The sequence below is a fragment of the Triplophysa dalaica genome, chromosome 14 (genome assembly GCF_015846415.1).
Source record: "Triplophysa dalaica isolate WHDGS20190420 chromosome 14, ASM1584641v1, whole genome shotgun sequence".
Classification (NCBI taxonomy): Eukaryota; Metazoa; Chordata; class Actinopteri; order Cypriniformes; family Nemacheilidae; genus Triplophysa; species Triplophysa dalaica.
In genome coordinates this window covers 5,808,716-5,819,660 of record NC_079555.1, presented here as the reverse complement: position 1 = coordinate 5,819,660, position 10,945 = coordinate 5,808,716, and positions in this window count along the sequence as shown.

The window sequence follows — 10,945 nt, the reverse complement described above, 5'->3', positions numbered from 1 at the left end:
TGTGAAGTCTAAAGCTGACATATAGACACCCAATGTGTGCTGTATTTATTAGGTTCATGGTCCAGGGGGAAATGCGGCACAGGTCCTGCGGTACAGATGTATGAAAGAGATAAAGGGTGCAAACACAATTGTCTCATTTTTCTTATTAGCCGTGCTTAAAAAAATGTATACAAATAGCAAATGCATCATCTAGACTTGCACAAAGTATAATTCAAAAGTTTAGAGTGATATACATCTCATACATATACACTCACCTAAAGGATTATTAGGAACACCTGTTCAATTTCTCATTAACGCAATTATGGTGGTTGTGTAATGGTGTGGGGGATGTTTTCTTGGCACACTTTAGGCCCCTTAGTGCCAATTGGGCATCGTTTAAATGCCACGCCTACCTGAGCATTGTTTCTGACCATGTCCATCCCTTTATGACCACCATGTACCCATCCTCTGATGGGTACTTCCAGCAGGATAATGCACCATGTCACAAAGCTCGAATCATTTCAAATTGGTTTCTTGAACATGACAATGAGTTCACTGTACTAAAATGGCCCCCACAGTCACCAGATCTCAACCCAATAGAGCATCTTTGGGATGTGGTGGAACGGGAGCTTCGTGCATCCCACAAATCTCCATCAACTGCAAGATGCTATCCTATCAATATGGGCCAACGTTTCTAAAGAATGCTTTCAGCAACTTGTTGAATAAATGCTACGTAGAATTAAGGCAGTTCTGAAGCCCAAAGGGGGTCAAACACAGTATTAGTATGGTGTTCCTAATAATCCTTTAGGTGAGTGTACAGTACATGTAAAAAAAATAGATTATTATATCGTTAAGGTCTTTAGTGTCACCTTTGACAACGTTCCCTGTTGTCCCCCAACCCTGACCACAGCGTTACATAATTTATGCACACACACACATGTACATTACATCACACACATCAACAACCACACACACACAAGGGTAGTCTCATTTAGGATTTTGTATTTGGACTGATGATGCTTCTACATTTATAAGAGAAAGGGGATGTTCTAGACAGAGACAGAGTGGAAAGGACAGGAATCAGTCAGAGGATTAAACTGTAATCCCCAGAGAGAGACGGGATCAAACTGATGAGCGTTTTGGGCCGGGGGACGAGGTGAAGCTCTGGCAACTGGCGGGCAGTGTGTCCCAATGCCATTTGATTGATCCACTGCATGTTTCGATCAACCTAATAGCTCTTCAAACGGATGTGAAAATAGCTAGATTACTGCCAACCGGTGGGCTGCCAAGAAAGAAATGTGTTGGATGGAGGGTTCATAAGATCCGCGAGCCAACAAGATTTTTCCAATTTAAACTCAATCTTAAAAATAGGGGTTTGATTGATTCCCTCCACTGCTGATTTGTTTGATATAATTAAGGCATTATTTTCATTGTGTGTGAAGCTCTGTGAGACTGACATGGGGCATGCGTGATGCAGGTTTAAACATATCCATCTCTGTTTTGTCGTCTGTGCAGTGATCCCAATCCAGGACAATTAACATAACATTCAAATTTGTAATTTAACCCAACAGCCATCCAAAGGAAGCAGGTTAAAAGTTTTATTTTCCCAAGAGGAAGGCAGACGACACTCATGTGGAATTTGGGCCTGTAGCAATGCTGCAGATTTTGAAGAGAGCCATATTGAGTCTGAAGCCTTCCACTGTGTTCTGTATTAAACATTAATGCTGGAGGACGGCATGCATAGTCCTCTCCCTTTATGCAGACATCAAACCTCCCTTTGAGCTTAAATTGGAATTTGAGAAGAGACACAGAACTCCCTTGCAGTCGAACACGTCTCACTCTTATTATTTGCATGTGTGTCTAGTGTTCCATGTGTGTGCTTGCGGGACAAAAAGAGAGGGCAAATTACAGACCGGATATAACCGTAAAGGAGGGACAAATATAACATCAACTACATCATCTGCACATCGATCTGAGCCTTTCTTGTAGAAAATGTGCCCCATCAGCAATTTCAACAAATCTCAAGTTCTATACAATGACTCCATCTGCTATTCAATTAACTACCATATGCAACTCTAGATGTGTCCACTCCTGCGAACAACCGCAATCCAAGGACGAATGACATTGGCAAAAATGCAGCCGTCAGTGAAACTAACAGGGGAGCTTCCGTCTCGCAGTGAGGGACTCGCTGTGGTCTCTGCTGTGTGTGCAGTGTTTTATTTCCACAATAATTGAGTCTATTTACATCAGCAGCCTTTACCCTTGCGATCAGGTTACCTGTAATGACACACCTGGATAAGAATTTGAGAGCTCAACCCGATCATCTCACTTCCCTGATCTCTGATCAGTTTACTGACACCATGGCTCCATTTCCTAGCTCCTCCTGGATCAAATCAGAACAGTGAAGAGACTCTTTCTCAGTTTTTCTTTACTTAATTCAACTCAATAGCCACACAGAGTATGTCCTTCTACCATCTTATGGAGGCATCCAGTAGAGCCACGAAGGTTGTCAGATAAACGCGAGACAAACTTTTTGTAATAATGAACTGTACACCAATAAATCATGCCCATAAGACCAGAAACTATGAGAGCAAATAGGGTCAATTTGGTTTCACTTTCTAGGAGTTTATCCTAGTTTCCTCAAACACACTGACCTGTCAAAGATAAAGTGAAGAACAGACCAGGCCAGAGCAAAGGTGTGATCTCAGCAAAAACAGATCACATTTTTCGTTTCAATTTACTCGCCCTGCACGGAGTCATTAACACATTAGAACAAATCCATGCTTTCAAATGACTTGCTCCACCAAGTTGTCATCAACACTCATCGTAGCAAAACCCCCAACAACCCGAATCAGTCAGCCTCTCTCTTGCACACCTCTCCATTCTCACAGGCATCTAAAAAGGGAAAAAAGAGACTTTTCAATAATTAGAAGCCGCAAGGAATGATCCATTTTAATTTTAGGCGAGAACTAATTCAGATAAGCAAACACATGCTGGGCTGTTACATTGCCTGGTCCAATTAATCAATAAACTGCAAGAGAATTCAATATTCTTGTCAGGAAGCATTTGCTAGCTAGACTGAGTTAATAGAGCTCTTTCTCATTCCTCCCTCCGACGCACTGCGTACAGCAGAGATATTGACAGTATGTTAGCACACAGAGCATCAAACATGGAGAACAAAGTGGGGTTCTCCCCGAGTAAGTAAAATATTTTCCAAGCAAGTCGAGCAGGACAGATTAATGTTTTAGCTGGTATGACTGATGAAGAAATCAATTTAGATGTTTGAAGTGTCATTTATAAAAAAAATTACAATTCTGTCCTCATCTACCAACCCTTACACAGAACTCTCTTTGATGCTGTTTTTTCTCTACAGTGAAAGAACAGACCTGCAATCATATTTGAATAAATGTGAATAAAAATGATATTAAAAAGGATTTTTAGCATATTCCTCACATTTAAAAATTATCGCATGGTTTCATAAGACTGTAATAATTGTGCTTTTGGACTATTTTAATTTAAAACCTTTAAAAGGGGCCAGTTGACCCAAAAATGATTTACTTACTCTTGAGGTGTTGCAAATCTGTAAACACTTCTTTGTTTTAATGAACACAGAGAAAGATATTTGGAAGTACTTGTAACCAGGCAGTTGACGACCATTGACTACCATGGTGGGAAAAATTACAATGGTACTCAAAAGTTCCCCAGAACTGTTTGCTTTCCTATATTCTTCAAAATATCATCATTTGTGTTCCACAGAACAAAGAAAAAGCAGTTTTCCTACTATGGTAGTCAATGATGGCCAAGATCTGTTTGGTTACAAGCATTCTTCCAAATATCTTTCTCAGTGTTCATCAGAACAAAATAGATTTATGCAGATTGCATCAGTAAATGGTGCGTTTTGGGTGAACTGTTCCTTTAAAACCTGCACACACGTCCACCATAAATATGCTTAAAAAATCTTTATTATCACAGTTGATCAAGACATATAATGTATCAAGCTTTGTATGTTTATTTACCAGTACGGAGTCCACATTGAATGCCAAAGCATTTCCAAAGCCTAAGGAGAAAGTTTAAAGACAAATAGAATAAATAAGGTAACAAATGACTTTTAACGATGCCATTGGCTTGTGTCGTGCTCTCCAGTGAAAACCGTGTACAGTACAGTACAGCCCTAAGTGATCAGAGAGAAGGAAGAGGAATGGCTAGTCTAATCACAGAGAGAAAGTACCAACGCCCCCAGCCCTGCCTGCTGCGAGATGCCTGCTGAATATGGAGCAGCTGCCTGTGACTAGAAACATAATGGCCTTTGATAAAATGAATCCCCTGTGTTACATACTTCAAACTACACTTACGACAACACAATGAGTTATTATGCAACCATGAAATCGAAATGCAAGCCAAGCTCTTCAACAAGATTAGCCAAATGTGGCTCTCATCCACTATATCTTAAAACTGCTCTCATTATTAAAGATTTAGTAATTGGCAGTGATTAAAGAATGGCTGCTGAGTGATTCATTTCGCATGAATAACCTTGATAAAGCGTTGACTACTATGTTTAGAATGTTGCTACACCGGTGGGGAACTTAAAAAGAGTCCCGTTGAAGTATCTTAATATAGTGTGTGAAATTTGTGAAAGATTTCCAAACATATTAGCAATTATTGGCCAATGTAAAATAGCATTGTTGCAAAACATGTTTAGGATGAAAGTAAATGGTATTCTCTTGAGGCACTCTCTGGAGGCAAATAAAACAGATTAAAAGGCTGATACAGACGCAGACGCCAACCCAAATAAACCTCCAGGGTACAAAACTGAGCGGCAAGCTTTGGGTATTCCTGTTGATCGAATTCAGGTCGTCATCATCTGGCCTCTAAGATCTCGTTTCATCATGGGGCCTTTCTCTTTTCTTTGTCTTTAAAAACATACAAAGACTTAAAAAACATATTCTCAAACTAGCCATAACAAAGACACTAGTTGAAAAACATTAGGTAAAAATATCAGGTTATTTCAACTCAGCGTTGGGTCAAAAAAATGGCCAAACCCAACCTTTTTGGTTAGATTAACCCAGAAAATCTTTGTATTTGACCAAACAATGGGTTAATATAACCCAACATTTTGGGTTCAAACATGGCCAATTTTTACCTATGACCCAATATTGTTGTCTACCACTTCTGCATAGTAAAGTGAGTAACTATCATCATCAAAAGCATCCAGAATTTTTTAAGATTTTAATTTACACTTCTCCATAGAAATTATATAAATTAAATTTAAACAGCAGAACAACACAAGAAAAGAAAACTTTTGTATGCGTTATTTCACTGAAGAGTCTATTTTCAGTCGCATACTGTTACACAGTAAGAACTTATAACACCAAAGTACTTCCAAAAAGCAAGTTGAAAGTGGAGTTAAATGCATGATTACATTAAATCCCGTCTGAGCAAATAAACGTCAATTCAGAGACTCGATTTCAATATAAACGTATATGTGTCCCATCATGTGTGATATCAATATTCTTACCTAGTTATTGAAGTAATTGTAATAGGCTAACTGTTATTGAGACATTGATGGAAAAGGCCTTCTAGTGGAGATTTGTTCTTTAGTTTCAGTCTTTGTGTGGCTGTGGAGAGAAATTGCTCTGATAGTGGAATAAACTCTGTTAATGGAAAATAACTTGAATCTACTGCACCAGGTCTCAAAGGGCAAAACTAGAGAGCTTTTTCTAATCCACTGCTGATATTGTTATAGTGCATTCTCCTCCACTCTCAACACAATTACCACTATCAAATGTAAAGCTTTCCCATTTTAATGCCGTGGCAAGGATAGTGGAGCCCCTAATGCACAAGTGGACAGAAGTAGAGAGACATACAGTGAAGTTTATATTTACCTTAAGACATTAAAGAAGGAAAAACAAAACGATACATGTGATTTGGTCAGAAAACACCAGGTGAAGGCCAACTGTTGTTACAGTGGGATCCAAAAAATGAGATAGAGAAAGAGAGATAGAGAGAGAGAAAGAAAGAAAGAAAACATGAAGGAGACTTTTAATGAGAGCTTTTGTTTTAAAAGCTAATTTCCCTTTTTCTTGCTCCTGGCCTAATATTAATCCCTTCATTGATATTCACAAAGCAAACAAACACAGAGAAACAAGGGTCATGGAAATAATTGGTTATTCCATATACTGTAGGTATAATCTGCATTTTAATGCAGCTGAACATTTTAATGCAAAATAAACACGTTTAGGAGGAAATAACAAACCTTTACCTCTGGCTGGTTATAAGAATCCACCTGTTGGACAGAATATAAAACTAAATTAAAAAAATATATATATCCTTACCTAAAGTATTATCAACAGTGACCACAGCTCTGTAAGGTCTATGTGATGCATGCCAACACATGTGTGAAAATCTGCAGAAAAGAGGAATTCTGTGAAAGGACATTGTAAGGTCAGAACTTTAAAGGTTTTATATTGGTGGTCACATCAATCTCCTCTTTGGTGTGAGGGGGAGCTCTGAGCATCACTGTTGGTCAGCATGTGATAAATCACTGGGTTTGTTTAATGCGTTTTCAGTGTTCACGCTGCCCTGTGAAGAGGGTCAGGGACAGGTGAGAGGAGGTGGAGTTAAGAGGCTCAACCTACAATCACAGGATCAATTTCAGGAGGATAGTTTTGGTGTTGTATTGTGAAGTTGTCTCAGCTATGTACAATTAAAACATAAATAGATTATTTCTTTTGTACTGTATAGTCTATATGCACTATTTCTAAATCACTTATAAGAAATAAAAATCAAATACACAATTTACTTTTCTTCCATGGAATCAAGCTGGCATTACACGATCAGGCAAATATTCATTTTTAGATTAAATTTTCACTTGAAATATTGTGTAAATAAAATATTTTAATGTAAAAACATTTTTGAGTAGTAATTTTATATAACGTAAAAAGTATTACATTTTTGTATGTAATATGAAAAATAAAGCAAAATAAGCATAAAAAAAGAGTAAGTTAGAAGCTTTATAAAAGTTCGTATTTGTTGTCTCACGCATTCGCTTCTAAACTTTCTATGTAGTACATAACCCAACGTCTGATGTTTACAGTCATAAAAAAGGTTTGAAAAGACTATGGAAAATGATCTCCCGCTGTCAAAATGATCTTCTTCCCTTCAAGGTATGGATTTTCAATTATGGTCTAAATGCTTCCTATCACGTCTCCAAAAAATAAACAACAAACCCCAACTCTGACTAAAGATGCTGTTCATCTATTAGACCTCTATATAATTTGCACATAATGTCAGAAGATTTCCAGACACTGGAGGGGGGAGCAGGGCGGTGTCGGTAAAGTGTGGCGCTTTCTTTCCTAAGTGTGCACAGAACAGGAGACTGTACTGATTTCTGATTACTGCATCAGTAGTTACTTTTCCTCTTCCTCACTGACGAGTGCTTGAAGATGCTCGGAAACGTTACCCACAATGACAGGATCGCTGTCAGTGATCTCAGTCTTTCCCAAGCTCAGATTCTCTTACCAGGACATTCATTATTTAAAATAATAAGAGAAGAGAGAAAGAAAAGAGAAAAATAAGAAAGTATAATTTTATCTGTCTGATGCCTATACCCCAAGAGCATTTTGGCAAGGGAACTAGATGTTCCCTCGGCCAGCCTGGGAATGATTAATGAGGTAGCCTGTAGATGGGCTGGAAAAGGGCAAATGTAAGTTTCCCGAAAGCACCTGAATCTACTCCTTGTCTGTGCAGATTCAGGTTGAAGTTTTCTTTAAACCTTTTCTAAAATATTGAAGTACCTCTGCTCAAGGGTAAAACCTGAAGAGAGCTCTCCAAAAGCATTTCCATTCTTTACATTTACTTGTGAACCATAAATGTGATGTGCTTAAATACACTAGAGTCACAAGAAAACTGTGTTCATATACAGCCTAGACCATCCTGGGGTACGTTTAACAAAACACTAAGCTTTGAAGCTACAGCAGCTATGCACCATAAGGCAAACTCATGGTCACCTTCAGCAGTTACAAGGAGGGTCCCATACTATGTTGGGTAATGGCTTTGACCTCGTTTAATTAGTCTGTTTGGGATTACTGCCCAAGGGATAAGCAACAATAATCACCAAGGGAGAGATGAATAAGGAAGGGCACCAGATTGACCGGGGTGCCCTTGACGTCCTGACCCACGGAATGAGAGTCATGCCTAACAAATGAGAGCTACCCTGAGGGAGTCTATGGGAACAATGTACAGGAAGGACACATTACAGGTGGTTGAGCCCCAGAGAGATGAATCTCGAATTAAGGGATTTACGGAACAATCACTATATAGATGACAAAGACAGGAGCAGTAATTGAAAGGAAGAGATACAGTTTGGCAACTGTGGATAAGTAATGATTGGTTTTAACGTCACAGATATTTGCATTTCCCAAAGGAAGTGGCTATAGAATTGATGCAAAATACAAAGGGTTTTAATCAGATTAACACTCACATTGAGAGGATTCACACATTGCTGCATTCAAACATTAATTTTGTAAAATATAATGTACATGTCGATGCTTACATTGCAGATTGTTTTTAAATTTAAAGCAAAGTGCATCTCTGAAACCTCTGGTGGGCAGATTATCATTTAGTTTCATAAAATGCTTGCTGTGGAAACAGTGTGGAGACGGCCGGAGCACTCAGTTCTTTTCACCAAATCTCATTTTTTGTGAAAATGATAACGGGTGACACTTTGTCAGTGACTCATAACCTCTCTTCTGCTCTTTGAACACTCTTCAGGGCAGGTCAAGTGAGGTCACTCACGGAAAAGTTGGAAACGTTATAAAGTTCACGTCCCTTTCCAAGCCTTTCCAAGATTCTTCACAACTACGAAGACTTACGGTCTATGACTCTTAAACCCCTAGAAGTACAGTCAAAAACAAAATTTAATCAGACACCTTTGACATATCTCTTATTATCGCCGATTATTTATATTTATGCATTTGGCAGACTCTTTTAACCAAAGCGACATACATTGCATTATCCTATACATTTATACTTAGGTATATGCAATCCCCTGGGCGTGAACCCACAACCTTGTGTTGTTAACGCAATGCTCTTACCACTGAGCTACAGGAAAGCTATATGCTATAGTTTAAAAATTGGTAATAAAATAGACTCAGAGTTAAACTGTGTCAGAGCAAATTCATCTTAATAACGTCAAATAACTTTAATAGAAAGGTAATGGATAAGGTTGAATGTCAACTCAGCTGTTAAATTTAAATACACAATTAGATAATACCAATTTAGGGAAATCAATGACCAAGCAATGCTTAATTTTGTTCAGTCTTCGGGTCATTAGCAATTTTACGACCGGTTTCACAGACAAGGCTTAGTCCCAGACTATAATGAATGTTTGAGCAGTCTTAACTGAAAATAAATTGCTCTGCCATATCTTTAAATATGTCAATGCCGTTGTTTTGTCTCAAGAGGCACACCACTTTTGTTTTTATCAGTAAGGCAATTTATTAAAAAGCGACTTAATTTAAATGAAATACCCTCATTTAACTATGGCATAGTCCTGGCTTAAGCTAAGCCTCGTCTGTGAAACCGGCTAAAGAACAAAAACACTTATGGTCAGGTCAAAGTGTCTGAATTATTTAGTCCCAAAGTTTTATCATTTTACTGGAAGTTCACTGTATAAAGATTTTTTTGGTATAATAGGGTGCATCACAGTCGACTTTATTTTGCTATTCTCACTAACATACATGAACTACAGTGTCCTGAACCCATTAGTAAAAAAGTTATAGCTGGTGTCTGAAGAATTTTTGGTTTGACTGTAGGCCTAAATGTCTCACTATGCTCAAAACCTACATATGTGTTTCTGCATAATTGAATAAGAGAATATAAGTTAAAGGTCAATGTAAATCCAAATGTAAAGCGGTAATTGAACACGTCTCATGATTACCTCTGTGCAAAAAGTAGCTCCACTTCCAAACGGTCTGATTAGTGATTGTTTCATTTGAATCGCCCGTAATGAGAAAAGTTGTAACTGTTAAGATGGCAGCTGATATTGATTTAAATACATTGTAGCGAATCCAAGTGCAGTGATTCAGTCTCAGATGGATACTGCCCTCAATCAGATAGAGGGCTAATTGCTCGGGTGAAGGAGCCCGGGGACATCGACTGTTAGGAAGTCATTCAGGCAAATCTGCAGCCACTCTGAAAATCATGCCTAACAGCAGGAGGGGTGCGCAGAACTAAACTAAACCGAGGACTTCATTTGTCGACTACCGTTGGCACTGCAGTTTGTCTTCATACGGCAGAAACATCTGCTGCGTCCTAGGACAGCTCGACCTTAAACACAAAAGGACCGAACAAAGACAAAAATGCAAGGGAAGCAAAAGTAATGAAAAATGCACCTTTTTCAAATCCTGTGAGAGAAGGTGTGACGTCGGTCGGATAAAAAATGCTTCCCATTCAGCTGGGCTGAACCTAGCAGCAGTCTGTCAGGTGTAGAGCAGCGATGCGCAGGATATTTCAGCCTCTTCTGTTGCGTGAGACATTCTCATTATGTTAACAGATTGAATAATTTAACCTGGGCGGACTGAAAGGGCCGTTTATGAGAATTTTAGACAAATAGAACCCCAGGGTCTCTTTATAATATAATGAACCCAGTATTCGTACAAAGCCTGCTCAAAATATTGTTTTTATACGGCAAGGGTTTTATAAAGGGGTGATGGTCCATGTTAGCTAAATTTAGTCGTTCAAACTAAAATACTGTCAATATGCATATGCATTTAGTTTTAAATATTATGTTGATCTGGATAAAAAATCATTTGCAAATCGATCAAATGAAAATTGTTTTATCATTTCAAACAAGCATTACTTTATTTTTTCTGCAAAACACAAAAGAAGATATTTTTAAGAATGTTGGTAACCAAATAATATTAGACCTCATTGTATGGACACAAAACCACCAGGACATTTCTCAAAA